The sequence below is a fragment of the Dendrobates tinctorius genome, unplaced genomic scaffold (genome assembly GCF_039654945.1).
Source record: "Dendrobates tinctorius isolate UK_male_01 unplaced genomic scaffold, ASM3965494v1 ptg000203l, whole genome shotgun sequence".
In the NCBI taxonomy this organism is placed as follows: Eukaryota; Metazoa; Chordata; class Amphibia; order Anura; family Dendrobatidae; genus Dendrobates; species Dendrobates tinctorius.
In genome coordinates, this window is record NW_027361870.1 from 25829122 (window position 1) to 25848990 (window position 19869).

Here is a 19869-nt window from a genome sequence, read left to right on the forward strand (position 1 = left end):
GCCAGAGGCTGTGATAAGCAGCGCATGCGCACAATCTGAAGGTCAGATTACATACCGGGAATAACAAAAGGAAAATGAATCTAATGTTAGTGGCAAACCATATAATTTAAAGTGACTAGTGCTTAAGAACCCTAATAGAGGTGTATATAGAATATATTATTATATATAATCTAATGGATCGTGACTTTACATACAACATTATCACATTATAAAAAACGTCATGACATTCACATGACACCAATAAAGTGCATTAGTGCTGTGTATACCACCTAATTGGGACACAAACCTTAATGTCCCCATAGCAAGTGACACTTGATATATAGTAACAAATATGATAAAAAATAATAATAAAAATGACATAGTGCCCACACATAGACAATACAGTACACATAACACAGAAACACATATCGTGGATAATATCAAGAATGCATATATGTTCAAATTATGCTGTTATGAAAACGACAGTGTTGAGCTTGAATCTTGATTGTAGAAACATCCACGACAGAATCTCTAAACCCGGATATCTAATAACGGACTCAATGATGAAATCAGACTACTCTTTAACTAGAAACAAGAAAAAACTGTTAAAATAATGGCATTATGCTTTTGTCATTTTAATATAATTATTGAATAAAAGGATTTTTCATTATTGGGATCTCTTCTTAGTTCCAAGAGATTTCAATGCAAGATTGTGCGGATGTTGGATAAAGAACCTCGACTAACATCCAAACAAGTTCAAGCTGCCCTGCATTCCGAGGGTACAACAGTGTCAACCCGTACTATCCGTCGGCGTCTGAATGAAAAGGGACTGTATGGTAGGAGACCCAGGAAGACCCCACTTCTTATCCTGAGACATAATAAAGCCAGACTGGAGTTTGCCAAAACTTACCTGAAAAAGTGTAAAACGTTTTGGAAGAATGTTCTCTGGTCAGATGAGACAAAAGTAGAGCTTTTTGGGCAAAGGCATCAACATAGAGTTTACAAGAGAAAAAAGAGGCATTCAAAGAAAAGAACACGGTCCCTACAGTCAAACATGGCGGAGGTTCCCTGATGTTTTGGGGTTGCTTTGCTGCCTCTGGCACTTGACTGCTTGACCGTGTGCATGGCATTATGAAGTCTGAAGACTACCAACAAATTTTGCAGCATAATGTAGGTCCCAGTGTGAGAAAGCTGGGTCTCCCTCAGAGGTCATGGGTCTTCCAGCAGGACAATGATCCAAAGCACACTTCAAAAAGCACTAGAAAATGGTTTGAGAGAAAGCACTGGAGACTTCTAAGGTGGCCAGCAATGAGTCCAGACCTGAATCCCATAGAACACCTGTGGAGAGATCTAAAAATGGCAGTTTGGAGAAGGCACCCTTCAAATATCAGGGACCTGGAGCAGTTTGCCAAAGAAGAATGGTCTAAAATTCCAGCAGAGCATTGTAAGAAGCTCATTGATGGTTAGCGGAAGCAGTTGGTCGCAGTTATTTTGGCTAAAGGTTGTTCAACCAAGTATTAGGCTGAGGGTGCCAATACTTTTGTCTGGCCCATTTTTGGAGTTTTGTGTGAAATGATCAATGTTTTGCTTTTTGCTTCATTCTCTTTTGTGTTTTTTCATTTAAGACAAATTAAATGAAGATAATACCAAAGAATTTGTGTTTGCAATCATTTTCAGGAAGAAACTGAGTATTATCTGACAGAATTGCAGGGGTGTCAATACTTTTGGCCACAACTGTAACCACAAAACAGGATGAATAAAACATTGAACACAACCAAGATAAGCTCAAAACAACAATCTCTGCAGCACAAAAATAGTCCTCCTGACAAAATTAAGGAAGGCATCAGTTTTAATAATGTAAAGTCTATTAAAGTGCTACAACTTAATTATTAGAGGGCGTTGATAAACATTTTCATCCATCTTACAAGTAAAAGTCTTTCCCTTCTAAAGAAGAAAGAATCATTTGGGCAGTTTTGCAAGTAAAGCACACTGCCTGGAATCATATATGAAGCATACTGACATTAAACTGACTCACAGAAATTCTCCAGAATCAATCATTATGTGCTCTAAGGAAGTGTGGGGGCTTGGTTTGCCTCAGGTGCCCGAACTAGTATCTGGATTCTTTAATTTTAAAATATTTTCCTGATCTATTGCATTGTGAAACCATGCAGAGACACTTCTCTAATTCTCTTCTGGGTTATGAAATCTCCATTCTTAAAGTGTGAATGTTTTTTTGAAAATGTTATCAGATAAGAATGCTTCTACAACTAAAGTAAACATCTCTACATGGAATGTGCAGGAGGACAGGTGCTCACTCGGGAAACAGTTACTCTGTTAATAAAAAAAAAACATATCATTGAATGAAAGAAGAAACACTATTAACAGATATTCTAAAAGCGGTTTTCTGAGTTCAAAAGTTTTGTTGCCAGTAATTAAATATTGTCAGAAAGAACAATGACATTTAGTCACATTTGCTCCTCATGTGAGGGTGTCCTATGTACTGATCACATGGTCTAAAAGATAATAATCTCTGACCCACCCCATATACAGGAATAATCATAAATCTAATGTAAATTTTCCTGCATCCAATGTAGAAATTCAGTTTGGCACCTACTCTTATACACAACTTAAAGAAGTTGTCCACTACATGGGCAACTTCTTCTCATACCCCTCACTTGGCCCCCCATAAAATAACAAAGCTTATACTCACCTCCCGTACTGGCGCCGTTCCCACAGTGTCGGCACTTTGTCTTCCGGGGCTTCCGTTGTTGTGACATGTGAAATCAGTGCAATCGTCCCCACCTCCCGTCGAATTGAGCAAGATGAGAAAGCTCGAGATCAGCGGCAGTCCAGACTTCCTCTTCATGTTGGAGTTGTCCAGAATCGTGGACAGTGACGCCAATGATGATTTTGCATCGCGTGTCACAAGAGCAGCACCAGAGCTCTGATACCACAAGTGCCGACATCACAGGAACGGCGTCAGCATGAGAGGTGAGTATAAGCTTTATTATTTAATGGGTGCCAAATATTTGGATCAAGAAGGGGTTTTCCTAGTAGTGGACAACCCCTTTAAGTGATTTGAATAGTCATCATGTGACTGCTCATATGTGATTGACATACACACACTCATGTGCTAAATAGCTGCTTTTCCTAAAGCCCCCGTCACACACAGCGAGATTGCTAGCGAGATCGCTGCTGAGTCACAAGTTTTGTGACGCAACAGCAACCTTACAAGCGATATCGCTACGTGTGACATATAGCGGCGACCAGGCCCCCGCTGTGAGATTGCTGGTCATTTCAGAAAAGTCTGGACATTTTTTGGTCATTGAGGCCCCGCTGGGTAGCATGCGTCGTTCTGTTTGACACCAAACCAACGACCTCGCTAGCGACTTGAAATGAGAAAGAATAGGCGAGTTTAAGCGGTGCCTTTTCCGCGCCCCTCAGCTCCGATTGGTGGCCGCTACTGCGTTCTGATTGGCGCCCTTGCCCTTAAAGGATGTAACACAGTGGCGCTTTTATTCTTTGTTCCTGACCCCGTGAAGAAGGCAGCATAGCAGCGTTTGTGTTCTTTGTCCCTTCTTGCTGGTCACACATCGAAATAGCGTTCTCTGGCTGCAATTCCACACTGCTATATCAATTCATCAACGGATCTCCTGATCACAGTAGGTATCATTTGTGGTCTCAACTGCGTTCCATTTTAACAAATTTATAGAAAAGTTACCAATTATCTGCTTTCATAGCTCTTTTTGGAGGGAGGGAGTGGTTTCTTTGTCTGTGCATATGTTTAATACCTGGTCAGCCATTTTAGGTGGTCTTGTGTGCGCACAACCAACCCCCAGCACAACATCTAATGTTTTTTTGTTTGTTTCAGTTTGTACCATCATGAATAATGCAGAGTGTGCTGTCGTGGTTGCTGCATTACTTCTTGAGGAACAACGGCGGCAAGAAGAATCTCGGATGCAGGAGAGGCGTTCAAAAAGAAAGCGTCGCATGTGGACAAGAGATTGGCTGCAGAGGAGGTCCGAATTGTCCGACATGCAGTTGGTGAACGAGCTTCAGGAAAAAAATCTGCATGATTTCCGAAATTATCTGCGGATGTCTGAGGAATCATTCTCATTTTTACTGAACAAAATTACACCACTTATCGAATGCAAGTATAAAGTGATGCGTGCTGCCATCCCAGCAGATGAGAGATTGGCAGTCACGCTACGCTACCTGGCCACCGGACGCTCCTTGCAAGATTTGCATTTAACTTCTGCAATTTTAAGGCCACTGCTGAGCGTACTGATTCCGGAAACGTGTAAGGCGATCTTTAGTTATCTTCGGGCCTACATGGAGTTTCCCACAATGGAGGCGGAATGGAGATCGCCAACTATTTTGATCCGTTGTGGTAGTTCCCAAACTGTGGTGGGGCTTTGGATGGAAAACATGTCCGTATAACTCAACCACCTAACGGTGGATCATATTTCTACAACTACAAGGGCTATTTCAGCATCATACTGATGGCCTTTGTAAACGCCAACTACGAGTTCATTTATGTTGACGTTGGAATGAATGGAAGGGTTTCCAATGGTGGGGTTTTGGAGAATACTTACTTTGGAGAGCGTTTGTATAACTCCGAACTTCACCTGCCTTCCAAAACAAACACAAGAGGAAACCTGAACTTTGCTTTTATTGGCGATGAGGCCTTCCTGCTTCATCCCAATCTTATAAAGCCTTTCCCTCAAAAAACTCTCACACCGGAACGGAGAATTTATAATTACTGTTTATCAGTTCTACAGACTTCCTCATGCCTGCGCTTTGCAGGCAGTGAGGAAGTCAGCTCCCTACAGCCCCCCGAAGGCCCCCGTCGCCATCTTGGATCCGGGGGCCTGTAGGGAAGGAGTCCCCCGCAGCAACGCTGCACATTGCGCTGCCGTGGGGGGCTCAGGGAAGCACGGAGGAAGCCCCCTCCCTGCCGATGCTTCCCTTTAACCCCTGTACACCGCGATCGTGTTTGATCGCGGTGTGCAAGGGGTTAACGTGTCGGGGGCGGTCCGTGACTGCCCCTGACACATTGTGCCGGGTGTCAGCTGTGAAAATCAGCTGACACCCGGCCGCGATCAGCGGCGCTCACCACGTGGGCGCCGCTGATCGCATTAGATGTACTATCCCGTCCTTGGGAATTAAGTCCCAGGGCACATGGACGGGATAGTACGTCTAATGGCAGAAAGGGGTTAATGGTCCCGATGCTGTTGATTGGCAGCACCAGAACTTATAGCGGACTACTCATGATAAAGTTCACATTTCTTACAATTTTTGCCATTTTTTGATAATATTATGTGTTTTTTACGGTTATGGATAATTATGTTTGTATTCAGTATTGTAACAGTTTTCTAATGCTTTGGATAACAAACTTGTTTTTTTTCTATTTCAAAACCTTGCTTTCTCAATGTTTCCTTTTTTTTTAGTTTCTAAAACCAACTTAGGCACAATAGTATACTGAAAAATACATACATACATTCATATTAACATTAACATACAAATTCCTATAGAAACACATCTACACACATATATAGAAATGCACATATATACACAAACCCCCATATACACATTCAAACTTTTACATACATGTATACATATGTATATAGTTAATTTTATGACCTCTGATGAATAATTGAAGAAGCAAACATTTTTCAGGACGCAATTGCGTCATAAGAATTAAGGCGAGTCTTTAGTGAACGCATCAGCGTTCTCTAATAGCCGGTGGCCCCTGCTGAAAACACTGGGCGGAGCTAATGCGTCATGGGCGTGTTTTAGAATGCTGTTGTGGCCTAGTCACTGTAGAGAGGCATTAAAATGGCGGCCAGGCGTCGAGCAGGACCGTGGGGGGACCTAGAGGTACGTTACCTCATTGAACAGATTCATGCCCATGACTACGAATGCGCTGAACAATATGAGCACCCGGTCCTGCACAAACAAGCTGTGCTGCGCAGGATAAAGCGTGGCCTGGCAACATGGTTTGGGATTCACCGCTCCACCACCCAGATACTCAAAAAGTTGGCAGATCTACGGTATAGATCTCGTGACCGCCTTGCAAGTGTACGCTGGTGAGTATTATACCCCTCCCCCCACCCTGTGCCATGTAATAATGAATAATTCAACAGGGGAATAATGTAAAAAAAAAAAAACAGAAAGAAAAAAAATTGAAAAATGTATGATATACTGTACCATAATAAATGGGTCAAATCATATATGGAGCATTATTTGGGCACATCATATACTGGAGCATCATCCATGGAGCCCATCATATACCGTAGCATAATACATGGCCCTTATTATATATGGTGCATTATTTGGGCACATCATACATTGGATCAGCATCCATGGAGCCCATCATACACCGTAGCATAATACAAGGCCCTTATTATATATGGAGCATTATTTGGGAACATCATATACTGGAGCAGCATCCATGGAGCCCATCATATACTGTAGCATAATACATGGCCCTTATTAAATATGGAGCATTATTTGGGAACATCATACACTGGAGCAGCATCCATGGAGCCCATCATACACCGTAGCATAATAAATGTCCCTTATTATATATGGCGAAAATGAGGATGAGTGACCTCATGGAGATCAACATCCAACACTGCGGAGACACCATCACATGTTTCTCAACGCAGTGATTCTAGAGCAATGCCCCCATCCCTTATGGGAAATATGCAAAAACATGTAAATCAACAGCCGCGGAGACACCATCACATGTCTCTCAACGCAAGCAATGACTAGCCAGGTCTTTCACCGGGAAGGAACAACCACGGAAGGGCGGTCTCCAATGAAGGAAACCACCTATGCCAAAACATGGTATCCATCCACAGACAGCTGTTTCGGGGTATTGCCCCTCATCAGTGTGGAGTAGGAAACTGGCTAGTAGGAGCAATGCCTAGTAAAAAGACTGCGAAAATGAGGATGAGTGACCTCATGGAGATCAACATCCAACACTGCGGAGACACCATCACATGTTTCTCAACGCAAGCAATGACTAGCCAGGTCTTTCACCGGGAAGGAACAACCACGGGAAGGGCAGTCTCCAATGAAGGAAACCACCTATGCCAAAACATGGTATCCATCCACAGACAGCTGTTTCGGGGTATTGCCCCTCATCAGTGTGGAATAGGAAACTGGCTAGTAGGAGCAATGCCTAGTAAAAAGACTGCGAAAATGAGGATGAGTGACCTCATGAAGATCAACATCCAACACTGCGGAGACACCATCACATGTTTCTCAACGCAGTGATTCTAGAGCAATGCCCCCATCCCTTATGGGAAATATGCAAAAACATGTAAATCAACAGCCGCGGAGACACCATCACATGTTTCTCAACACAAGCAATGACTAGCCAGGTCCTTCACCGGGAAGGAACAACCACGGGAAGGGCAGTCTCCAATGAAGGAAACCACCTATGCCAAAACATGGTATCCATCCACAGACAGCTGTTTCGGGGTATTGCCCCTCATCAGTGTGGAGTAGGAAACTGGCTAGTAGGAGCAATGCCTAGTAAAAAGACTGCGAAAATGAGGATGAGTGACCTCATGAAGATCAACATCCAACACTGCGGAGACACCATCACAAGTTTCTCAACGCAGTGATTCTAGAGCAATGCCCCCATCCCTTATGGGAAATATGCAAAAACATGTAAATCAACAGCCGCGGAGACACCATCACATGTTTCTCAACGCAAGCAATGACTAGCCAGGTCTTTCACCGGGAAGGAACAACCACGGGAAGGGCAGTCTCCAATGAAGGAAACCACCTATGCCAAAACATGGTATCCATCCACAGACGGCTGTTTCGGGGTATTGCCCCTCATCAGTGTGGAGTAGGAAACTGGCTAGTAGGAGCAATGCCAAGTAAAAAGACTGCGAAAATGAGGATGAGTGACCTCATGGAGATCAACATCCAACACTGCGGAGACACCATCACATGTTTCTCAACGCAAGCAATGACTAGCCAGGTCTTTAACCGGGAAGGAACAACCACGGGAAGGGCAGTCTCCAATGAAGGAAACCACCTATGCCAAAACATGGTATCCATCTACAGACAGCTGTTTCGGGGTATTGCCCCTCATCAGTGTGGAGTAGGAAACTGGCTAGTAGGAGCAATCCTCATTTTCGCAGTCTTTTTACTAGGCATTGCTCCTACTAGCCAGTTTCCTACTCCACACTGATGAGGGGCAATACCCCGAAACAGCTGTCTGTGGATGGATACCATATTTTGGCATAGGTGGTTTCCTTCAATGGAGACTGCCCTTCCCGTGGTTGTTCCTTCCCAGTGAAAGACCTGGCTAGTCATTGCTTGCGTTGAGAAACATGTGATGGTGTCTCCGCGGCTGTTGATTTACACTTTATTATATATGGAGCATTATTTGGGCACATCATACACTGGAGCAGCATCCATGGAGCCCATCATATACCGTAGCATAATACATGGCCCTTATTATATCTGGAGCATAATTCTGTATGGAGTTATATGCTGTCCTTTTTTGAGGTATTGTTGAATTTTAAATAGATATCAGTCATGTCATGCAATTAAACTTTAGATTAATCTTTATGGGGTATTCTTTTCTCCTGCAACTGCAGACCCGGAACCACAGGAAGAGGAGGAGTCAGATGATGAGCCTGAGCAACAGCAGGACATGACTTCACGAAAGCCCGAGGATGCGAGAGGATTGGGGTGGTCCGTGAGCCCATCTCCACCAGAATCGATGGAAGGCGCATCCAGTTTTGATACTCAGGAAGCACAAAACCGTAAGTGTGAAATAACAAACACATACAGTGGGGCAAAAAAGTATTTAGTCAGTCAGCAATAGTGCAAGTTCCACCACTTAAAAAGATGAGAGGCGTCTGTAATTTACATCATAGGTAGACCTCAACTATGGGAGACAAACTGAGAAAAAAAAATCCAGAAAATCACATTGTCTGTTTTTTTTTCCTTTTATTTGCATATTATGGTGGAAAATAAGTATTTGGTCAGAAACAAGCAATCAAGATTTCTGGCTCTCACAGACCTGTAACTTCTTCTTTAAGAGTCTCCTCTTTCCTCCACTCATTACCTGTAGTAATGGCACCTGTTTAAACTTGTTATCAGTATAAAAAGACACCTGTGCACACCCTCAAACAGTCTGACCAAACTCCACTATGGTGAAGACCAAAGAGCTGTCAAAGGACACCAGAAACAAAATTGTAGCCCTGCACCAGGCTGGGAAGACTGAATCTGCAATAGCCAACCAGCTTGGAGTGAAGAAATCAACTGTGGGAGCAATAATTAGAAAATGGAAGACATACAAGACCACTGATAATCTCCCTCGATCTGGTGCTCCACGCAAAATCCCACCCCGTGGGGTCGGAATGATCACAAGAACGGTGAGAAAAAAATCCCAGAACCACGCGGGGGGACCTAGTGAATGAACTGCAGAGAGCTGGGACCAATGTAACAAGGCCTACCATAAGTAACACACTACACCACCATGGACTCAGATCCTGCAGTGCCAGACGTGTCCCACTGCTTAAGCCTGTACATGTCCGGGCCCGTCTGAAGTTTGCTAGAGAGCATTTGGATGATCCAGAGGAGTTTTGGGAGAATGTCCTATGGTGTGATGAAACCAAACTGGAACTGTTTGGTAGAAACACAATTTGTCGTGTTTGGAGGAAAAAGAATACTGAGTTGCATCCATCAAACACCATACCTACTGTAAAGCATGGTGGTGGAAACATCATGCTTTGGGGCTGTTTCTCTGCAAAGGGGCCAGGACGACTGATCCGGGTACATGAAAGAATGAATGGGGCCATGTATCGTGAGATTTTGAGTGCAAACCTCCTTCCATCAGCAAGGGCATTGATGATGAAACGTGGCTGGGTCTTTCAACATGACAATGATCCAAAGCACACCGCCAGGACAACGAAGGAGTGGCTTCGTAAGAAGCATTTCAAGGTCCTGGAGTGGCCTAGCCAGTCTCCAGATCTCAACCCTATAGAAAACCTTTGGAGGGAGTTGAAAGTCCGTGTTGCCAAGCGAAAAGCCAAAAACATCACTGCTCTAGAGGAGATCTGCATGGAGGAATGGGCCAACATACCAACAACAGTGTGTGGCAACCTTGTGAAGACTTACAGAAAACGTTTGACCTCTGTCATTGCCAACAAAGGATATATCACAAAGTATTGATATGAAATTTTGTTTCTGACCAAATACTTATTTTCCACCATAATATGCAAATAAAAGGAAAAAAAAACAGACAATGTGATTTTCTGGATTTTTTTTTCTCAGTTTGTCTCCCATAGTTGAGGTCTACCTATGATGTAAATTACAGACGCCTCTCATCTTTTTAAGTGGTGGAACTTGCACTATTGCTGACTGACTAAATACTTTTATGCCCCACTGTACCTGTACATTTAATCCTTGGATAAAATTAAAAATGTAACTATCCCTTTCCTTTTAAGGAACACCTACTAATCAAGAACTTGTGGCTTCACTGGGGAGAGCAATTGAAGCCTTGGAAGACCTGAGAACGCCCCTGCTACGCTCCTTGGCTGGCCAAGAACAGGGCAGCAGCCGTTAATTTTTTTGTTTGTGTGTTTGTTGTTCATTTGTATTTTGTTTACATGTCCGGGCACTGTTCAGCCCTGTTATAAAAAAAAGGTATACTTATAAAAAGGTATACTGAAAAGATCCGCTGTTGTGTTGTATTTATTTATGGGTTTGAGGTCTCAGGAGGTGGAGGAGTACAGGGGTCACATGATCAGGGGCCTCCCTGATATAGCACATCCATTACATTAAGGCTAAGTGCACACGTACCAGAACTCTCAAGGAAATTACCGCGAGAATTCCGGAATTACAGTCCGCGGGAAAATCGCATTTTAAATTCCCGCGATTTTCCTGCGGAAAAACTAGCATTTTGCAAGCGTTATTAGCTTGCAAAATGCTAGCGTTCTCCAAGCGATCTGTAGCATCGCTTGGAGAACTGATTGACAGGTTGGTCACACTCGTCAAACATAGTGTTTGACGAGTGTGACCAACTTTTTACTACTGAGGCCGCCTATGCGGCATCAATAGTAAAAGATAGAATGTAAAAAAAAAATAAAAAATATTGTTATTCTTACCCTCCGACGTCCCGCGCATCCGTTCCCAGTAATCCTTTGCGAAAATGCCCGCGATGACATCAGTTCTCGCGGGATCGCGACATCTCGCGGTAATTCGCGATGACGTCGCGCGAATGACCGCGAGACTTCGCGATCCCGCGAGAACAGACGCCATCGCAGGCATTTTCGCAAAGGACTACTGGGAACGAGAGCGTGAAGAGAAGCAGGAAGACTGCGCGGGACGTCGGAGGGTAAGAATAACAATATTTTTTATTTTTAAATTCTATTTTTTACAGGGATATGGTACCCAAAGCCCAGAGGACAGTCTCCTCTCCTCCGGACCGTGGGTACCATCCGCAAATGTTCTGCTTACTTTCCGCATGGTGTGCACAGACACATGCGGAAAGTAAGCGGAACAATGCATTCCTATGGGTGCGGGATCGCCGCGATTCCGCAAATTAATGAGCATGCTGCGGTTTTTACCGCGAGGCGATTCCGCCGCGGTAAAAACCGCAGCATTAGCACAGCATTGCGGAATCCCATAGGAATGCATGGGATGCTTATTTTTTGCGTTTTCGCGGCAAAATCGCGCGGTTAAAACCGCCGCGAAAACGCGAAAAAAACGCCACGTGTGAACTCAGCCTAACTCACATCCACAACATCTACGCATAAATAATAATGCACCAAGCCCATTCACCCGCCAAGTTGACCTGGCAATAAGCAGCTGCTCAATTCGTCAAAGCCTCATGCACGTTATAAAGCAAAAACAATTTTTATTAAATAAAAACCAAATATTTCAACCAAAACATAAGTTAATAAAATGTGGAATGTACAATTATTTTACAATAGTACAAAAGAAATTAAAAAACATTGGTAAATGGCGCTACTATTCCTGGTAATGGATTTATGCTCCATTCCATTGGCCTCAAGGACACCGTTCTCTCTTGGTTCTCCTCCTATCTCTCCGACCGCTCCTTTACTGTTTCTTTTGCCGGTTCCTCCTCCTCTCACCTTCCCCTTACTGTTGGGGTTCCTCAAGGATCGGTTCTAGGCCCCCTCCTCTTCTCCTTGTACACTGCCCCTATTGGTCAAACAATCAGTAGATTTGGTTTCCAGTACCATCTCTACGCTGATGACACCCAATTATATGCTTCTTCTCCTGACATCACGCCAGCCTTTCTAGAAAACACCAGCGATTGTCTAAACGCTGTGTCTAATATCATGTCCTCACTATATCTGAAACTGAACCTGTCAAAGACTGAACTCCTGGTGTTTCCTCCCGCTACTAATGTACCTATACCCGACATTGCTATTTCTGTGTGTGGTTCCACTATTACTCCCCAGCAACATGCCCGCTGTCTTGGGGTCATACTTGATTCCGAGCTTTCCTTTGCCCCCCACATTCGATCACTGGCTCGCTCTTGTCATCTGCACCTCAAAAACATTTCTAGAATTCGACCTTTTCTTACTTTTGACTCTGCAAAAACTCTTACTGTTTCTCTTATTCATTCTCGTCTCGACTATTGTAACTCTCTTCTAATCGGTCTCCCTCTTACCAAACTCTCCCCTCTCCAATCTGTCTTGAATGCTGCAGCCAGGATCATATTCCTCACCAATCGTTACACCGATGCCTCTACCTTGTGCCAGTCATTACACTGGCTACCCATCCACTCCAGAATTCAGTATAAACTTATTACCCTCACCCACAAAGCCCTCCATGGCTCAGCACCACCCTACATCTCCTCCCTTGTTTCAGTATACCACCCTACCCGCGCCCTCCGTTCTGCTGATGACCTGAGGTTAGTATCCTCAATAGTCAGAACCTCCCACTCCCGTCTCCAAGACTTTACACGTGCCGCGCCAATTCTTTGGAATGCACTTCCCAGGTCAATACGATTAGTCCCCAATCCCCACAATTTTAAGCGTGTCCTGAAAACGCACTTATTCAGACTGGCCTATCGCCTCAACACATTAACCTAACCTATCCCTGTGTGGCAGAGCCAAAAGTTTTACCATAACCAGGTTCCCAGCATCATGTTCCCACATGCTTTATGCATCCATTAGCCCTCTGTGTCTGTACTGTTACACACTTAACATTATGGCTGGTCCATACAATCAGAGCAACTGTTACCACCCACCTTTCTTGTCTACCTCTTTCCTCATAGACTGTAAGCTTGCGAGCAGGGCCCTCACTCCTCTTGTTATTTGTTATAATCTACTGTATGTGATTATTGTTATGCTGTAATGTCTATTGTCTGTACAAATCCCCTCTGAAATGTAAAGTGCTGCAGAATATGTCGGCGCTATAAAAATAAAATTTATTATTATTATTATTATTATTATTTTGTCGAATAACCACGCCTGGGTGATGAAGACATTTGTGGCAAAAAAGATTGGGAAAAAGCGGGATACTCAGGGGGCGGGGGGTGTAAAACCCGGTTTGGAGGATGACAAAACCTCCGCACAGGCGTGCTCCGAAGTGGCTCCGGCATTTGTGATCAAAACTGTTCAGAAGGATCACGGTCGAGCACACTTCGGACAGTTGAATACTCATCCAGTTGTCCTTCTTCGGCTTTACTCAACGTTTCGAATATCAACCTTTCGGCGTGCTTCCTTTGTCGAGCATCCAGCTTTCCACGTCTATCCGCCGCAAAGTTTGCAAATGTGTCCATGGTGGTCTTGGCCTGATTTGCCATAATTTGATTAGCCAAAAATGGGAGGTCAGGGGATGGCTGACGAGGTAGACTAGATGGTGCTGGGTCTTGACTATACCCCTCATAAGGGTCCTCCATACTGTTCTCACTACAAGTTTGTTCAGCAGTTGTTGGAGTACCAAGTTCTTGGCGATGGGGCTGCAGAAAAAGAAAATAACGGTTAAAGACAAACCCAAAAAAATACAAATTTAAATTGCTATATTCAGGAAAGCAAACAAGTAACTTACATCTCCAACAGGGGAATCTTGATCAATTTGGATCGCTGGGTCTTCATCCAAGGTCTGTCGCACCGAAGAAACTGTTGCCTGTGGTAGCTCCTGGTCACGGGTGAAGCCAAGTAAGTCATAGTACCACAACGAGGGCGTATAAACCTAGTCCGTGCCGGCACCAGACTTCCTTGACTTCTCCACTTTGTTTAGTTCCTTTATATAGACAGTGCGTAGACCTTGGATTTTTTTGCGAACAACACCTTCATCCACCTTCTCGTCCGGATTATGCCGCTTGAAGAGGGCAATCATCTTCTCGTATGCCTCCCGTTTCTTTATGCGATTACTGTAATCGGCCGACTTAATTTGCCAAAGGCATGGCAGAGACTGATACAGTTCGATGAGATCACGAATAAACTCCTGTGTATTGTAAGACATCTGAAATAAAGAATAGCATATAGTGAGCATACATGGAAAATGGGAAAAAAGAATACGAAACATTGAAGCGCAGTACTGTTGTCGTGAAAAACTGAGTGTGCGCACACAAGACCACCTAAAATGGCTGCCCATCCACAAATAGAGCCACGCCCTCAAGAGCTAAGAAAGCAGAGAACTTCAATAAAAATTTATAAAATGTAAAAACATTAGCGACCACAAACATTACTTTTAGAACCCCCAAAAAATATGAAAAAAAAAATTGGAAGCACAGAACTTTGCAGCATAACATGTGTTTTCACGGGTGTGTGAACACAAGGCCAATAAAAATGGCTGCCCATGTAAAAGCATACCGAAACAATCACTGACCTCAGGGAGACCAGTCAAAGAAAACACTGCAGCAGCCGGCAAAGGCGCTCAATCAGTGAAATCCTAGGTGCATTGCTCCCTGGGAAATACGAATAAGGGAGCAATGCACCTAGGATTTAACTGATTGAGCGCCTTTGCCGGCTGCCGCAGTGTTTTCTTTGACTGGTCTCCCTGAGGTCAGTGATTGTTTCGTGATGTTGGTCTACTAGGCATTGCTCCCACCTAGCCAGAATCCTACTCCACTCTGATGAGGGGCAACACCCCGAAATAGCTGTCTGTGGATGGATACCTGGCCTTGGTATTTCCCTTGTCATATCTGTAAACTCGTAAAGAGCTGGATATTGACTTAAAGGGCCACTTAATATGGTGGTAATGGTGGTTTCCGAAAGGAGCCAGTCCTTGGCTGGGTCCTTCCCTGGAGGAAGATCTGGCTAGTCCCGTGTTTGAGACTCTTAAATGAGGCTCTACGGACTTTATTTGCATGTAAAAGCATAGGGACACAGGTAGATGCCACGCCCTCCCTCCCTCACTAACGATCACTTTTGTAAATTGGATTTTGTTTTTCAAATTTCAGCTCATTTGAGACACCAAATATACGTACCGTGCACAAAATATAGTTGTCCAAATAATAATCGTGGAAAAAAATGAAATTCTGTTTGGAGTCGCAGCTGGAGAAAGCTAGTATGATCTTGCAGGAACAAAGCTGGCTGGAACAAAGAGCGCTACTATGATCTGAAATACGCTGGCAGGAACAAAGAACGCTACTATGATCTGAAATATGCTGGCAGGAACAAAGAACAGAAGCACTGCGAGGTTGCCTTTTCATATGGTCAAACAAAGAAGAAATGCTCCACCAATCAGAATGCAGTAGTGACCACCAATCGGAGATTTGGGGCGCGGAAAAGGCAACGCTCATCCACGCCTGGGTGCCTGCAAACGTCACAAACTACTGCCCTCATCGTGTACTGCATCGTCAGAGCAAAAGTAGTGTGACAGGGTTTCAACGACCACCGAGATCGTTACAAAGGTCGCTATGGGTCGCCATATCGTTACAGCGTCGTTGGGAAGATCGGTCAGTTTGACATCTCAGCAGCGATCACACAGCGATGCAGCAACGATACTTATCTGGTCGTATCGTTTGCGGGATCGCTGTAGAGTCGTTATGTGTTACGGGGCCCTAATTCTCCAGATGCACTGTGAAGAACTATAGCCCATGTTTTATTGAAAGAAGCAAGAAAATGAAGCTAGGTAGCCTGTGACTCTAAGTATGAATTTGCAAATGAATGGTCATATGATGACTGCTGGAATTGGCAAGCAGAGCTGAATCCTGACAGCGAGTATATTATATGCCATTAGGATATGGCACGGTACAGTTATGAATTTTATAATTAATGTTCCTAACATATGTACAGATCTAGTAACCCTTAAATTGTCAGACAGCACAATATCTTTATTAACAAAGCTACGTATCACGTTATCGGACAAGTTATGGATTGACACATACGTACAATATCAGAACCAATAACAAAGCAAGAATATAGCATTAGAAAAAAACAATGATACAGAAATGAATTATCAGAACCACCAACAGTACATAAGTACATCAATAGAAGCAACAACGGTACAGAAATACATCCCCAGAACCACCAACAATACAAAATAATATCTCCAGAGGCACAAACAGTACAGAAATACATAATCAAAACCACCAAAATTACAGAAATGAATTAGCAGAATCATTGTCAGTACAAAAATACAGCACCAGAACCACCAATAGTACAGGAATACATAATCAGAACCACAAACAATACAGAAATACATCACCAGAACCACCAACATTTCAAAAATACATCCAAAGAACCTCCAACAATGATGCAAAAATTCATCACCAGAGCCACCAACAGTACAAAAATACATCACTAGAACCACTAGAACCACTATCAGTACATAAGTACGCATCACAACCACCACCAGTAAAAGAATACATCACCAGAACAATCACAGTATATGAATACATCAGTAGGACAACCCATAATACATGAATATATCACAAAGCTTAGTACAGTGATCAATTACAGTGTCAGGTAAGCCCCATATACAGCCTTATTGTGTGAACCTACATTTCCAAGTATGTCTTTAACAATGGTAAGGAGATAATGGGAATTGTTGTTAAAAGCCACGAACAGACTTTGGACCATACAGGAACGTAATTATTAGACACAGGCAGTATCACAAATAAAAACTTACATTCATGTACCTAATAGATGACATCTCTGATTGGAGTCATTCTCTATCTTTTCTTTTCCATCTGGTTCGATGCCATGAAAACTTTGGACATCAATCTATACCGGTCTTCTTCAGCACATCCCAACATTGTGCCATTAAATATAACAGGGTGATTATAGTGCTCTGGAATACAAATATGTGTGTCATGTCACCACTGTATACTCCCCCTGCCTCCGCTCCCACGCCGCAGCCCCTCACCGCCCGGCAGCTGCGGCGGGCCCTTGTAACAGGTCCGCAGCCGACGGCGTCTCTTCATGCTATGTGCATGCGCCGTAGGCCGCGCCTCCCTCCTGTCTCTTGTGCTCCGGCGGTGCCCTGACTCAGAAGCACCGCTGGAGCAATGGGAGACCAGGCAGGGGCATATCAGGCCGCCCTCCTATAATGGAGGCGCCTGATCTTCGTGTTTCATAGTACATTAGGCCCCATGTTTTGCTACCAAATGCTTCTCACCTTTTTCACGCTTGTCTCCCACAGTCCTACTCCGGTCCTGTCTTCTGTGTCCCCGCTCCGTCCTGCTGTCCGTGGTCCAGTCCTGCAGTCCTACTCTGGTCCTGTCTTCCGAGTCCTTGCTCCGGCCTGCTGTCCGTGGTCCAGTTCGCAGTCCTACTCCGGTCCTGTCTTCGTGTCCCTGTTTCGTCCTGCTGTCCGTGGTCCAGTCCTGCAGTCCTACTCCGGTCCTGTCTCCTGTAGTCCCGTGATCTTACTCCAGTCCGTTCTGAGCCGCCCCTCTCGGTACCAGCTATCATGGTTCCCGAACCCCTGGGCCTGCTCCTAACGATCCCTGTATAGGGGTCGGCTGCACCTGGAGGCTCGCCCAGGGTCCCTCGGTGCTACGATCCAGAGGGTCCACTCCTGGAGACTTTCCTCACCTGACCATCTGTTAACAGTGTGTCCAATACTTTCCCCATAGCTAAGGCGTAGGGTGCACTACATCAATGGGCATAAATATATAAAGAAGGGTGCTGCACCATGCATAGAAAAAATCAGAACAAAACAAGAGAAAAAGGTCTATGCATAAAATAGTGCACACCTGAATGAAGAACAATAATAAGTCATGTTTATTGACGACAAAAAAAAGGCACCCACAGATCAAAAACATTTAAAAGAACAAAAACATGAACACCTCCCTGACATCCACATGAATAATATAGAAGGTTAATACACACAATGACAATACAATAAATAAATGGGGTAAAAAAAAAGTCCCCTTAAGGTCTATGCAGAGAAAAAGGGACTGTCCCTGAAAATATTCTGCATCTGCAAGAACAATAATGCCAATGGGAAACATACAAGGTTTACAATATCACATAGCATCACATGAATAAACGAAACTGGGGGTCCCCAGAGTCAAATAGGAAAACACACGTGAATAGTTGGGCTCAGCGATTAAACAAGCAAAATTGTAATAGTCCATGTACATACAGTGGGGCAAAAAAGTATTTAGTCAGTCAGCAATAGTGCAAGTTCCACCACTTAAAAAGATGAGAGGCGTCTGTAATTTACATCATAGGTAGACCTCAACTATGGGAGACAAACTGAGAAAAAAAAATCCAGAAAATCACATTGTCTGTTTTTTTTTCCTTTTATTTGCATATTATGGTGGAAAATAAGTATTTGGTCAGAAACAAGCAATCAAGATTTCTGGCTCTCACAGACCTATAACTTCTTCTTTAAGAGTCTCCTCTTTCCTCCACTCATTACCTGTAGTAATGGCACCTGTTTAAACTTGTTATCAGTATAAAAAGACACCTGTGCATACCCTCAAACAGTCTGACTCCAAACTCCACTATGGTGAAGACCAAAGAGCTGTCAAAGGACACCAGAAACAAAATTGTAGCCCTGCACCAGGCTGGGAAGACTGAATCTGCAATAGCCAACCAGCTTGGAGTGAAGAAATCAACTGTGCGAGCAATAATTAGAAAATGGAAGACATACAAGACCACTGATAATCTCCCTCGATCTGGTGCTCCACGCAAAATCCCACCCCGTGGGGTCAGAATGATCACAAGAACGGTGAGCAAAAATCCCAGAACCACGCGGGGGGACCTAGTGAATGAACTGCAGAGAGCTGGGACCAATGTAACAAGGCCTACCATAAGTAACACACTACACCACCATGGACTCAGATCCTGCAGTGCCAGACGTGTCCCACTGCTTAAGCCTGTACATGTCCGGGCCCGTCTGAAGTTAGCTAGAGAGCATTTGGATGATCCAGAGGAGTTTTGGGAGAATGTCCTATGGTCTGATGAAACCAAACTGGAACTGTTTGGTAGAAACACAACTTGTCGTGTTTGGAGGAAAAAGAATACTGAGTTGCATCCATCAAACACCATACCTACTGTAAAGCATGGTGGTGGAAACATCATGCTTTGGGGCTGTTTCTCTGCAAAGGGGCAAGGACGACTGATCCGGGTACATGAAAGAATGAATGGGGCCATGTATCGTGAGATTTTGAGTGCAAACCTCCTTCCATCAGCAAGGGCATTGATGATGAAACGTGGCTGGGTCTTTCAACATGACAATGATCCAAAGCACACAATCAGGGCAACGAAGGAGTGGCTTTGTAAGAATCATTTCAAGGTCCTGGAGTGGCTTAGCCAGTCTCCAGATCTCAACCCTATAGAAAACCTTTGGAGGGAGTTGAAAGTCCGTGTTGCCAAGCGAAAAGCCAAAAACATCACTGCTCTAGAGGAGATCTGCATGGAGGAATGGGCCAACATACCAACAACAGTGTGTGGCAACCTTGTGAAGACTTAC